At 49.6% G+C, this 13950-nt stretch overlaps 1 protein-coding gene across 5 annotated transcripts in view; it reads left to right on the top strand.

Moving 5' to 3' along the window:
- Positions 1 to 13950, top strand: part of Sgcd (sarcoglycan delta) — a 464814-nt gene that overhangs the window by 431822 nt on the left and 19042 nt on the right. The window lies entirely within an intron of this gene.

Raw genomic sequence — 13950 nt, forward strand, 5'->3', positions numbered from 1 at the left:
GGAGGTGACTGCGGACGGGCTGCCATCCAAAGAAAATTTCCTCTCAGCACTTGAGAGAATGCCAGGTGTGCAGGGAGGGGCTGCGAGGATTGGTGGCCATGATATTTCGATCCGTTCACTGGCGTTGGTGGTGGGCTGTCCTGTGTTGTGGTACTCGTAAAATCCGTCCCTGGTGCACCTCTGCCCAAGGAAAAGTTGCTGTCTAAATGAAACAAGTCTAAATGCAATTGGGACAGCTTACTGTGTAACAGGCTATTCCGTGGAGTGGGATGGCTAGAACATTCTGGGCACGTCCCCCAGGGACTGGTGTTCATTTTCAGATATCCTTACGTGCACCGGGATGTGAGTAGAGCTCTGAATGGCAGACTCATCACTAACTGCAGGAAATGAGAAGCAACAACAGATGGACAGACCTAGAGACAGAGCCTTAGAGCTCTTCTAGCCATCAAATGACAGCCTCCCCATCCCTGACGAGAAAACACATCTAACAAAATGGTACATGGATATGAATTCAACCGTCATTTCTACCCTGTAATGAGAAATCACTAAATGCCCCTCAGTAGCACTCCGAGTGAGTATCTCGTAGTAGACGTGGACCACAGGCAGGTGGATTCCCTTTGCACGGGCCAAACCCAGTGTCTGTCACTGCGGGTTCGAATCTGTGCTGTGCAGCAACAGCGCCTGCTCCCTGTGGCTGCTGCCTCAGCGGAAATGCAGCATCTGATTCCAAGCCACGGCATCTCTTGGGGAGCCCCCAGGTCCTTGTGGACTTAAAGTTCCGCGCCCCAGCACGAGGCTTTCCCCTTGACTAGGATAACCAATTTCAGTAGAAGGTCCATGGGCCAGCGGCTACCTGACTCGCTGGCGACTCGGCCTTTCATCTCCTGCAGAGTCCGGAATCCCAGCTCCCCAAGGAAACTTCTCCACGAATCGCCCTTCCCCAGACAAGCTCGTTCATGGGGGGGGGGGGGGGGGGGGGGAGGACACAGGTCTCCTTCTCTACACATTCCTGCGTGAGAGCCAGTCAGTAATTATTGGGGATGAACCCTCTCCAAAACAAGTCTTTCGAAAAGAAGCTGAGCTCTCCCTATTAAAGCAGATAAAATTTTAACCTGTGGAATAAGTGCACTATCTGAAAACCGTGGAAATGACTCCTGGGTGGTGGTGGTGGTGGTGTTTCTGCCTCCCGACAGCTAATCTCTTTATGTGGTTTTCTTTTTTTTTTGTTTTTTTTTTTTTTTGGCCAGTCCTGGGCCTTGGACTCAGGGCCTGAGCACTGTCCCTGGCTTCTTCCCGCTCAAGGCTAGCACTCTGCCACTTGAGCCACAGCGCCGCTTCTGGCCGTTTTCTGTATATGTGGTGCTGGGGAATCGAACCTAGGGCCTCCTGTATCCGAGGCAGGCACTCTTGCCACTAGGCTATATCCCCAGCCCCTTTATGTTGTTTTCTAACTTTTTGTTGTACAATAATGTTACACTTAGCTGGGGCTGGTGGATCACGCCCGTAGTCCTAGCTACCCAAGAGGCTGAGATCTGAGGATCATGGTTCAAAGCCAGCCCAGGGAAGAAGAGTCTTATCTCCAGTTGACCACTAGAAAACCAAAGCGGAAGGGACATTATAGCTCAAAGTGATAGAGCACTAGCCTTGAGGGAAAAGAGCTCAGGGACAGCACCTAGGCCCTGAGTTCAAGCCCACAACTAACACACACACACACACACACACACACACACACACACACGACTTCTCTCCAGACACATGGTGTGCACAAAGTTCAGTGCCAAATGTCTTTCTCAGGCAGTATTGACTTTCTCCTTGCAAGGTAATTCTGAAATAATAACATGTTGATCTAGATTCAAGACTGCACTTAAAAATACACCATGCATGATAGTCATCCCTTGAAATAAGAAAAAAACGAACCTTGAATAGAAATTAGATCTTAATACATTCACGATCTTAGAATGTGAATATATTAAATGCTCAACTTGCTCGTTCTTTCTCTGTCCTGGTGTCTGCATAAAGCCAGATAGAAGGAAATCACTGATCTTTCTCTGTTCAGGATCTGAGAGCAGAAATGGGCCATCTAGTATTGCATATGTATTTTCTATAAGAACACAGGTCCCCTTTGAAGGCTTGTCTTGCTCTGAGGACTCCTTTCGACTGTGATGTTTGCTGTAGGATTTGGATCCTACAAGAATAGGAAGTAGGCTGGGCAATGTTAGTTTGCAAGCACTGCTCATGGTCACCGTGATGAAAGGGACCCAGCTCTGTGGACTTCTATATTAAGTAGCCAACTCCTTTCCCCTAAACTGGAAGAAATCACAGACGAATGGGAAGATCACGAGAAAATAGTTTTTCACATCCTCACTCAGCCAGGCTGCCCAGATGTGTGTGCATGTGTGTGTGCATGTGTGCACACACTAGGAAATTCGACAAGCTTATCCAAAAGAGGCAAATCCATTCCTTGCTCTTTTGCAAGCAGTGTCATCACTTCCTGTTCCTTGTTCATCCGTGTGCTGTACTATACTCCCTTGTCTGCTGTATTACTTCCTATTTACAAGGGAAGATGACCCTCTAATTCTTTTGTGGTAAGGTGTCTCAGCCGCGAGAAACAGAGACGCTTCATTTTGAGAAGTCAGATCAGGAGTCTTTACTGGAAAGCCGGTGACTACAGGCGGACTCCTGTCACAAAGACCTGCAGCCCCTCAAATACACTTAGCACTGTCAGAAAACTGAGCCATGAGAGCCAGAGAAGACAGAAAGAGCAGAAACACAATCCCAGCAAGCCAGATCCACCCCAGTGGAGAGCTGAAGTAGGACGCCATGGTGACCAAGGAGAACGAGGAGCCAGGAGACACTGGAACGTGAGGCCTGGTATAATGGTGCCTGAGCTAATCAGGGCCTAAAGGGTGTCAGGACCAGGGGGCAGGGCACAGGACTGACAGGCCCAGGGACCTGTCATCCCAATCCTCACCTCTGCCTCTAGGAATTCAGGCACACCCATCACCTGGGAGCTGGGACTTCCTTTCCTCCACCACAAAGACAAGATGGAGCCAGTTAAACCCAATTCCCTCTCTACCATGTGACCAAGATGGCACAGCTCAGCATCCTCACTTCTCCTTGAGATTGGGGTTGGTTTTTTTTTTTGTCCCACAAATACAACCTAACTCATTCATGCTGATTTTTCTTACCTGGCTCCTGAGTCCTGCCACCATAACTCTCAAGTAACAAAGCACAGAGGAGTTTGAATCCTTGGGCCAATCTTAGCAAACCAAACCCCTAACCTTGAACAGAAAATAGATGCTAATAAATTCAGGGTCTTAAGAAATGTGAATGATAAGTCATTTCACACTTGATGGCAGCTTCAGTCTGAAGTCATAGCTTAAAACTTAATTACGATGCTTGTCCCTTCTCTAAGTGCAGATGGCATTCCTCAGATGAATTTTTCTTTTTTTTTTTTTTGCAATGACAACTGGGGAACGGAGTGGAGACACTAATTAGTTATTCATGATGGAGAATATTGACTGTGTACTGATTAAAAGAAAGTGTTGAGACCTTTTTAATGTGATGCATCTATTAGTTTATGGTTCTCCCTCTGGTCCTCACGGAAAGCTCTTTGGAAAATGATGGAAATGTCCTTCATTCAGCCTTGGCAGATGGAGGATGGATACAGCTAGATAGATAAAGATAGATAGATAGGTAGGTAGGTAGATAGATAGATAGATAGATAGATAGATAGATAGATAGATAGATATAGATACATAGATATTTAAATATGAGCCAGGCATTGGTGGCTCACGCCTGTAATCCTAGCTACTAAAGAGGCTGAGATCTGAGGATCACGGTTCAGTGCTAGCCCAAGGAGGCAAGGCAGTGAGACTCTTATCTCCAATTAACCACCAGAAAACCGGAAGTGGAGCTGTGGCTCAAAGTGGTTGAGCACCAGCCTTGAGCACTAAGGCTCAGGGACACCAGCCAGGTCCTGAGTTCAAGCCCCAGAGTCAACCAAAAACCCAAAACTGTGCAGCACACAGGAGGCAGTGATTTCCTTGCCTTCTTCCAGAAGAAGAAACCAAGGGGTTAATAGGAACACCTCTTGTGTGGCATCATAAAAAATGTACCCTCTTTCCTTACAGCTTAGAGAGACTTTTCCCAAGTGCCAGTCGGTGGCTCAGAATCTGTGCCCTGGTGATGGTCTGGGCGGAGCACCAGGGTCAGGTTGTTGGACAGTAGCTCCTGCTATGCTGTCTGCTAGGGTAGGACTCTGTCCTCGTTTTAAAAACTTTGTTGTGTCCCAGTGTCCTCAGCTGCAAAAAGAATGGGTTAAGAGGGACTTTCGTGTGCATGATAGGATGAAATGTATACCGACGACTTCTAACAGTACCTGGAAGAAATTAGGACTTCCTTCCGAGGCTTTATTGTTAAAGCAGCAAAGGGTTAACCATTCTTGCGTGGCAGAAAATCTGCCCCGGCCATGCAGAAATTGATAGGTAACAGCAGCGGGTTAATCACCCATCAGTCAGGATGGATACACAGACAACAGTAAAACTAGGTGAGCCATTCATTCGGCAGGCTGATCTCTTATAAACAGGAAAGCAGGACAGTAGACTCCGAGGTAACATTGACTGGTGGGACCCACGCAGGGCCCTAGGTGGACTTTTCAGACTAACCGCATGCAGACCACCCCAATGGATTTTCTCCATCCATAAATCCTTGAATACCTGCCATGCATCTGGAGTATGTCCTACATACTGATTAACAAGGCAGATGTGGCCCTTGTTCTTTTGGATTCTCTGGTCTACCAAGAGGGACCTTGAATGCCAAGGCAACTGGATTGTATCTATGGAGCATATTCCAATGCCAGCCCAATAGCTTTGTGCCTCTTGTCTCATTTAACCTCCTCTGGGAAAAGGCAGTGACGTCACCCCGGTGTGATCGATGAAGAGCTAGAGGGTCAGACAGCTTCAGAGACCCGCAAGAGGATATGGAAGGCATCAGTGAGAAAACAGGTCATATTTGCTTTCCTCTGGGTAAAACAATACCGCCAGGGAAAAGGTATCTCTGTCAGCTGGAGGGCAGAGGCATCCCAGGGTCCCGTTGTACTTCTTATGCCTTCTGTTGAATGTGTGTAGAGTCATAAGGAATGTGAAGACAGACTAGCGATACTTGACATTGAGCTTTCCGCTGATGATTCTGCCTCCCACTCAGGCAGATGACTTGAACTTCGAATTCACCCAGGTTCTGGGGAATACATGTGAAAAGCAGGTTTGAGTCCCAGCCTACAAACCTCAGGCCTTTATCTAGAGCTAAGTCCTGTGACATCCTGCAGTTACCCCTTACGTGTTTGTTTGGTTCTCCTTTGCTGGGCTATACAGTTCAGTCAGCAATCCTCAACTTTCGTTTCCTATTGGAACTCCATGCGTGGAGTTTTGAAATCATTCCCATTCCTACTCAGTCTCCATCCAGCATCTGTAGGTGCCCACTTCATGATGTCGATGTTGGTTTTGTTCAGAACATGCCTAGCGATTCCATGGTGTGGCTAGGTTAGGAACTAGCTTGAAAGAACAGGCACTGTGTCAAATGCCCTCATGGTCATACACTCTATAAGCTACAAAATTGATGAAATAAGGATACTGGATCTAACTGGCACCATCTTAATTACGTGGTAGATGGTAGGGAATTGGGTTTAACTGGTGCCATCTTATCTTTATGGTGGAGTCGGGAAGTCCCACCCCCAGGTGATGGACATGCCTGAATTGCCAGAGGCAGGGGCGGGGACCTGGACAATAGGTTGCTGGACCTGCCAGTCTGGGGCCATGAACTCAGGAGACTCACAGACTCCTACCTGTTGGCCATCACCCTGTTTAGGCCCCAACCAGCTCAGACACCATTGTGCCTCGAGTCTCCTGGCTCTCCCGCTCCCCATTGGTGTTGATCTGGTTTGTTGGTGTTGTTTTTCTACTCTTTCTTTGCTTTACTACTCCAACGGCTCAGTTTTCTAACAGTGTTAAGTGTATTCAAGGCTGCCGATTCAACCTCTCAGCATGCAGCTTCTCTGTATCCCAGGATTGAATTCCCGTATAACATCAAGCCTAGTAGAGTCGTGGCTGTTCAGTGAAAGTTGAATAAGCGGGGAGATGAGGAGATGGAAGGACGGATGGACTGAGCGAGTGAATGAAGAAGACAGTTATAGCAATGATGGGATTTAAGTTCGTAGACCAACTAGTATTAGATCTTTGTTTATAGTTACTTCGGACTGCGCAAACATCAGTAGAGGTTTTCGCGACGTGTCTAAGCCTCTGAGGCGAGTGCTCCCATCACTTAGAAGTGTAATTCTCTTTGCCTGCCTTAATACACGTTCATCTCTGATCTTGGCACCCCTCCGTCGCCACGGCCCAGGCAGCCATTACATCAAAGGCAAATGGCTCATTATTATTTCTTCAGTGAATCATGTTTGTCTGAGGGAAGCGAAGATAACAAAAAAAGGAAATTATAGTTTGTGCGGAGTGATATGATTGCTCGTAAACCAAGCAATAAAGGGGAAGTGCACAGCAGCGATTAAGAATTCCCAATCTGTCCTGCAGACGGGAGAGGGGGCTGGGGGGGGGGGCGGGGGGGGCGGGGCAGCAGTGTTTGCCCTAATCACGTGCTAACTAGGGGAGGAAGAAAGACACTGGGGTTCGCGCGCCGATGACGGGGCGGGTCAGGGAAGGCGAACCTCGTCGGCCGCACTCTACCCCACAAGGCACTGCGGCAAAACTGGCCCGAGGGAAACCTAACCACGCCCTTTCTTTTTTTTTCACTTTAGGTTTGTTTATTTATGTTACAAATTGTTACTGTGGAGTTGATACACAGAGGGGTTACAATCACACGAATGGGGTAACCAGTCCAGGTCTTAGACGCTCAAGTCACACAATTTCCATCCATGGTAAAAATGATCCTTCCTGAGATGTACTGTGTATAGAACGAGACGCTGCCAGGACAAGATGATAAATGGGCCGATCTGTGAGGCGTAGGGTCAGAAAGTCCCCTACACACACACACACACACACACACACACGTGCCACCCTTGAGCAAAACACAATCAGCACAGATAGGTGTGGAGTCTATGCAAGAGCCCCTATCAGCCTGATTGCTCACCTCGTACTTGGACACTTTCCACTCAGGTCCCACCAAAGCGTGCCTTCATGCCCATCTCTGGGTGACTCAGATAACGAGGAAGTAAATAAAACCAGCCCAAATTCAGTAATAAATAGTCTTAGCCTAATATATATACATATCTATAGATATAACAGATATAAAATAGGATAATAGTACATACTGTATAATATATAATTACTATTAATATAATAATATAATGTAACTGGTAATGATATTAATATAATATATATTTAATATACAATGTTATATATTATGAATATGTATATCCCCAAAGATAAATGATCTCGTACTCCACCTAGCTCTCCAGCTCTTCCCTGTTCCTGGGTTCCCGTCACTTTCTACTCCAGACCACATTTGTGCATCTGCTTTCCGTTTCCCTTGCTTCTGTGGGGGTGGTGGTTGCTGTGTTAGTACCAGTGCTAGCGTTGCAAATCAGGGCTTGCTCAGCTCCATTCCTAGACAGGTGCTCTCTCACTTGAGCCACACTTCTAGCCTGGCTTTTTGCTGGCCTTTGTGGAAATGGAGTCTTGTGGGCTTTTCGACTCAGGCTGGCTTCCAATCATGACCCTCCAGCTCTCCACCTCCGGAGGAACTCAGATGATAGGCGTCTGATCTGTCTGATTCTTCACTGTGTCCGTTGGTCTAGCTGTCTTGATGACTGGGAGTCCTGACTCACACCTTGGGATCTCTTCTTTTCCCTGGAGCTTCATGTCAGAGTGTGTTACACATAAAAAAAAAAAATCCCTTCCTCAAGAGACATTCTGGGAGAGGCATTCGGAACTTTAATTCTTCTGCGAGTATTTAAACCATAATTCAGACTATGACAGTTTGTTTCTTCTTTTTTCTTTCTTTTCTTTTCCTGTCCTGGGGCTTGAACTGAGGGCCTGGTTGCTGTCCCCGAGCCTCTTTGTGTTCAAGGCTAGTGCTCCACCACTTGCGCCACAGTACCATTTCCAGCTTTTTCTGAGTCATTTATTGGAGATGAAAGTCTCACGGGCTTTCCAGCGCAGGGTTGGCTTTGAACCGCGATCCTCAGGTCTCAGTCTCCTGAGAGTAGCTGGGATTATACCTGTGAGCCAGTGGCACCGGCTTTTTTTTTCCTTTCATTTAAAAAGAAAACATCAGTAATCTTTTTTGAAATTAGCATGCGATCCTTGCCCGTGTTTCTGGGGCAGGGTGTGTCGTGATAAAAAGCATTTGTATCCCCTTCGTCTTCCTTTACCACAGTGCACATTGCACGCACAGGAGACAGTGAGCCTCCCCGGGACAGTGGGAGAGGAGATAGAGCTCCCCACCTGTTTGGGGGGGGGGGGGGCTCTGCAGACCGAAGCCAGTGAGGACAGGCTGTCCAGGCTCCGGGGCTTGGGGCCGATGGGCGGCGAGTCCTGGCTCCATTTCGCGCTGTGTCACTTCAGTCCAGGGAATGGCAAAGCCTTGGGAGTTGATCCACCGAGGAGGCCGGTGACCTGGCCTCTTGGCTCAGAGCCTCTGAAAGCTGGGGTGCCCCCCCCGTACCCGGGCGCCCCTCTGGTGCTGCCGTCCTGAGCAGAGCCTGCAGGAGAAGCCTCTGGAGACGCCTGAGATTGAGGCAGGCATTCGAGGGGTGCGCGTTCGCCAGCTTCAAATGCGGGCCAGGAGCAAGGAAGGCATTCACTGGGGGAAAAAAATGATATAAATATATATATATATATTTATAACTTTTTAACATGGGAATGGGCTTAACGAAAAGAAGCTGCTGACTCTGGCTTTCTCCCTATTCTACAAAATCAAAGTGTCTAAATGCAAAGCTCTGTTCTGGAGCCGCTGCCAGAAAAGCCCAGCACTGGGGGGGGGGGGGGGGGGGGGAGGGGGCAGGTCGGGTTTCCTCCTGGAGAGCATTTCGTGACGATCCGGGTGCCGTCACCTGTCCCGGCCCCCGGTCCCTCCCACCCCCGTGCCCGTGCCCGCGTGGGTGGGTGGGTGGGTGGGTGGACTGGGCGCGTTCCCCGCCCCCAGCATCACACCAGAAGCTTCGCGCACATTCCAGGAAGCCTGCGACGAAGTGCGCCAGGGAGCAGCCTGGGGCCCTGGTTCTGTGACCCCGGGGGGTGCAGGACCCCCCCCCATAGGAGCCTCGAGAGGAGCCACACCAGGCCGCAGGGATGCTCTCCACAGTGACCGTCCTGTCCCGAGACGCCACGGAGCCTCCCGCCATCCCTAATTAAATCCACCACTGAGCCGGCGCTGCCCCATCCCGGCCCCTTGCCCTGCACCCTGAGTTCGACAGCACCCCACTTCCCGTTCCTCCCCCCCCCCCAAGCTGCCTTCGTCTCCAGATCACATTCCTTTGTAGGTCCCTCTTACTCATCTTGTCCCCCCCAAACGCAGGCTGCCAGCGGGGCAGCTTCCCCTCGTCCCTTCTGTGTGCCTTCGACCCAGGCTGGACACATAGTGATTGGGTAAACACTTGCTGGAGGAGAGACAAATGAGTGAGAATAAATCAGAGCCAGCTCTCCCTTGCAGAAGAGATGGACGGTCTTGGAGACAAATTTATATTTCGCGGTGGCGTAGAAGAGCCTATATTTCATGCTGCTTGGCATAGTTCTGAACGCCTTTATCAGACCAAAAAATATATATATATATTTTTAAACAGGCTCCGCCTGGTGTCTCACACCTGTAACCCGGCCCTCAGAGCTAGGAGGCTGACACTGGGAGAACTGCCCTGTGCGAGCCATAGCCGGCGAGCAGGGGCGTGTGGATGGCAGCCCGAGCTCCAGGCCAGGCTGAGCCGGACGGGCGGATCGCAGGTGGAAAAGTCCAACAGACACAGTCTACACGGCGGGAAGCTGCAGGTGATGGCCGTCACCCAAACAAACCGCGGCTGAGCCCGGCTGCAGTGGCAGGAGCGGCCAGGAGGGGCCGCCAGCGTCCCTGATGCCTATCTGTTCGTCCGTCTTCCTAACAGCCACGGACTTGAGTATTTCGGGAGCCGCACACCCTGCAGCTTGCTTCTCCAAGGCCTCGGGAGCCTTCCCCGCGCGGCCGCGCGCATGCGCGCCTTGTCAGGGCGTTGACGGCTCAGCCGGGCAGCCGCAGGGGCGCATTCGACGTAGCAGGCGAGCGGAGCTGAGGTGCTCTTGTGCCACCAGGCTTGGCTTCCGTGTTCTTGCTCTCCAAGTGGGTGCAAAGCACTTGAGAAAGGATTGTGCCCTGCCGGCCATCCCGAACCCGCAACACCGCCCCACGGGGGCGGCCCCTCGTGCCTGCCTCCTCTCCGTGGGGAGGCGATGAACACCCAGAGAACCGTCTTAACCCAGGGCCATCTTGCAAGTATCAGTGGCTCCGTCGCCAGTTCAGTTGGGCTTTGTGTAGACGTAGAGATCTCCTAGGTACACGGCCGTCCCCCCTCCCCAGAGTGGGGGGGGGCGGTTCCCTGGGGGGGGGGGACCCCAAGGCTCCGAGCAGCTGACTGGCCCCCGTGGGCACCCGCGTGAGCAGCCAGCGGCTCCCGATGGCGCCAGACCTGGCACATGAGGGGGGAGTCGTGGCTTCACGGACCTCCCACCCGCACCGTGGCAAGGAGGGAAGGTCAGGTGGCCGGGAGAGGCCGAGGGCCAGAGCCACCGATTCCCGGGAAACCAAGCCGCGCGCTGCTACTGGTCAGGACCCTCTCGTCTTGATGTTTTCCTGTGGTCTTAACTCACAAATCCCTCTCCACACTTAACTGCCCCTAGTCTGCTGTGACTCGGAGCGTCGTATGGGTCACAAGGGACTCCAGGCCTTGGCACGACTGTCCTTAAGAGTCCTGGGCTGACTCGGTGAACCAATGGCTCCTGTAACAAGTCTGTTACAAGAGCTAAACACAACAGGAGAGTTAATGATCAAATCGTCACCGGTGGTTTATGTTCTTTCTTTCTTGTGTTGGCCTTTCTTCCCACAGGAGTGGTTGGGCTGATGATGACCTTTGCCCTGGGCCGGGTCCCTTTCCAGAAAGTGCTGGCTCTCGGGCCGGGTGTGCTGGGTTCGCAGCCCTGCCCCTGCCTTTGCTTTGCTGTGCTCGCCAGTCACTCACTGAAGGCTTCTGCAGAATCCTTGGATATTTACATTCAAATCTGAACCCCGGCCAACTTGATTATTCTGCCTATTTGCTTTATCATCTTCTGTTTATAGAATCCTTGACAAGTTTCAAAAGTCACTTCTAAGTATTGCTCGCTCTTTTGCGCTGTCCCTGCCAGAGAGAAAGAATGGAAGTGGGACTCACTTATGAAATTAAAGTGGGAGGGGGAAACCAAACACAATTAATGAAGATTTTTGCACTTCGGCCTTCTTTGCTTAAAACCAGACCCAGGTGCTTTGTTTTCCCAGCTCTTTCCTAAGTACGAAAATAAAAACACATCCATTTAATTAAAACATCATTCTCCAATGCCCTAAAAACCTTCCAGACCGCGTTATTTTTCCCTCCCCACTGAGACATAATTGAAGATTGATATGATCCGTTTTATTAATTAGGCCCAACTGGTTTTCCCACAGAGAAGAAAGAAATGTGTCATCTTTTATGCCAGCTGATTTAAATAAAAATCCACTTGGATTTTTGCCTTTTCCTGCTGGGATTGCACCGGGAAGGAAAATGCGAAATACTTATCTCCATCTCGTTCTCGGAGGGAAAATGTGGCATCATTGTAGCAAATGTATTACTACCTCTTGGGACACCAAGGAACTGGATATTATGAACATTTTGGTGTGTGTGTGTGTGTGTGTGTGTGTGTGTGTGTGTGTGTGTCAGTACTGGGGCCTGAACCTAGGACCTCACGCTCTTGCTTGGTTTTTTCCACTCAAGGCTGGCGCTCTACCACTTGAGCCACACCTCCATTTCCTAATGCCAGATTTGCATGGTTATTTTCTGTAGTGGCTGTGAACCAATGAAAGCCAGTTGAGGGAAAGTTTTCAAGGAGAATCCCAGGGGTCGTTTCTCTCAATTTCAGGGCCTGGGGTGGGTGTGGGAGGGACAGGTTGTCACTGCTGATTTTGTGTGTACACTTAGTTTGAACCCTAGTGCCAGGCTCTTTTATGTAGCATTGTACTAAACGCTGAGATGAACATTTATCATAGCACATGTGAGTTACGTAGACTGCGCTCCCTCCGTCATGGTACTGGGCCTTGTCTAATCAGCTGAAGGCCTGGTGGAAAAAGACTGGACAGAGAATTCAGCCGGCAGACTGACAGGTTTCGGGTTTGAATGACAGCTGGCCTCCAGCGTTTCTACCCACAACACATCAAGTCTCCATCCACCCAATGTATCAAATGCTGCAGAAATAAGCCTGATGGAGCACATGCTGGAGCCTGTCTCTACCAATACACACATACCACACACGCACATGCACACACATGCGCGCACACACACATACACTTGTGCATTGCCACTGCAGTGAACATGGAAAGCCATCCTTGATTCTGGAATCATGAGCTCCTGGACATCTATTCCTTATGAGGCAGTAGCAGACACTTAGATGTTTTGCATGTTTAAGAGCCAATTTGTCTGTTGCCTTAGGGGGGCAATAGCTAGAGTTTCCTTCTGAAGTGATGAAAATGTTCTAATGGGGTTTAGGCTACAGTTGCACACATCTTTAGGAATCATAAAAGTTACTAAATTGTGGACTCTAAATGCAGTTATTATCTGGTATATGAATTATATCTCAGCAGAGTTTTTTTTTAAGCAAAGAAAATAGATTAAGAAAACGTGGTCATTGTGTGGAAATGTGACCGTGTGACTCAGAAAGCAGCTGGAAATCCCTGGGAGATGTTGCCAGCCACTGTCGTTTGCATTTTGTATGTTGACATATCATGCGAAGTTCCTTAGCTCACTCCCTGCCCCTCCCCCCACGTCCCTGGCATTCGTAACTGGGCTAGAAAACCCTGATGACTCTTTGGGGAAACGGTATAGACATTAGCCATTTCCATGACGTTTTCCTTAAGCAGCAAAGGTGAGGTTCGAGCGCCTGCCACGTGCACCTATGTTAGCTCCATGTTGCCAGCCGTAGCTTGCTTCATACCCTGTCATCAATGCCTGCTCCCAGACTGTGAGAGCGGGAACAACGCATCATGTCTACCAAAGTAGCCCCATTTCTTGGAAAGTAGGGCAGGATGGGTAGATGAGTGGAGGGTTGCTTGCATGAGTAGTTGGATGGATGGATGGATGGATGGATGGATGGATGGATGGATGCATACTTGGATAAATGCTTGGATAGACAGATGCTTGGATGGGTACACACATTGATGGACACGTGGATGGACACGGGGACAGGTGGCGTACCCCATTAATACAGAGCTTAGGGTTTTATTTCCATGGAGTAAGAACAGACAACAGCTACAGGGAAGGTGCATTTCCTCTTCAGGCTGGACGAACAGAGTGATCGCAACTCAGATTGGCCATTTTGTTTGCAGAATTTCGGTCATTGAGTTGCGTATAATGAAAGCTTTCTCTGGGCATCATTTGCTGTTATAATTGACCTCGCTCTGCTGCTCTGCTGTTCTCCCGCGTGCTTATAAATTAGAGAACATCTTTCAGCTTGGTGGGGGAGCTGCTGTCTCACACGGGAGCAGGGCCAAGGCGGGTAGTGTTGGAGAGTTTTGAAATACCATTGCAGTTCAAATGGGGCGCCCTATACTTCCCGGGCAGGAAATCACTCACTGGGACAGAAACAAATGGAATGGAAACATATTTGCAGGACCAGAAATTTCTAACCAAAGCCAGGAGCACAGAAAACATGTTTAAGAAACAATAGTAAGGCTTTCTCTGCATGACTGCTTCTTGCC

Source organism: Perognathus longimembris, chromosome 25, assembly GCF_023159225.1.
Source record: "Perognathus longimembris pacificus isolate PPM17 chromosome 25, ASM2315922v1, whole genome shotgun sequence".
In the NCBI taxonomy this organism is placed as follows: domain Eukaryota; kingdom Metazoa; phylum Chordata; class Mammalia; order Rodentia; family Heteromyidae; genus Perognathus; species Perognathus longimembris.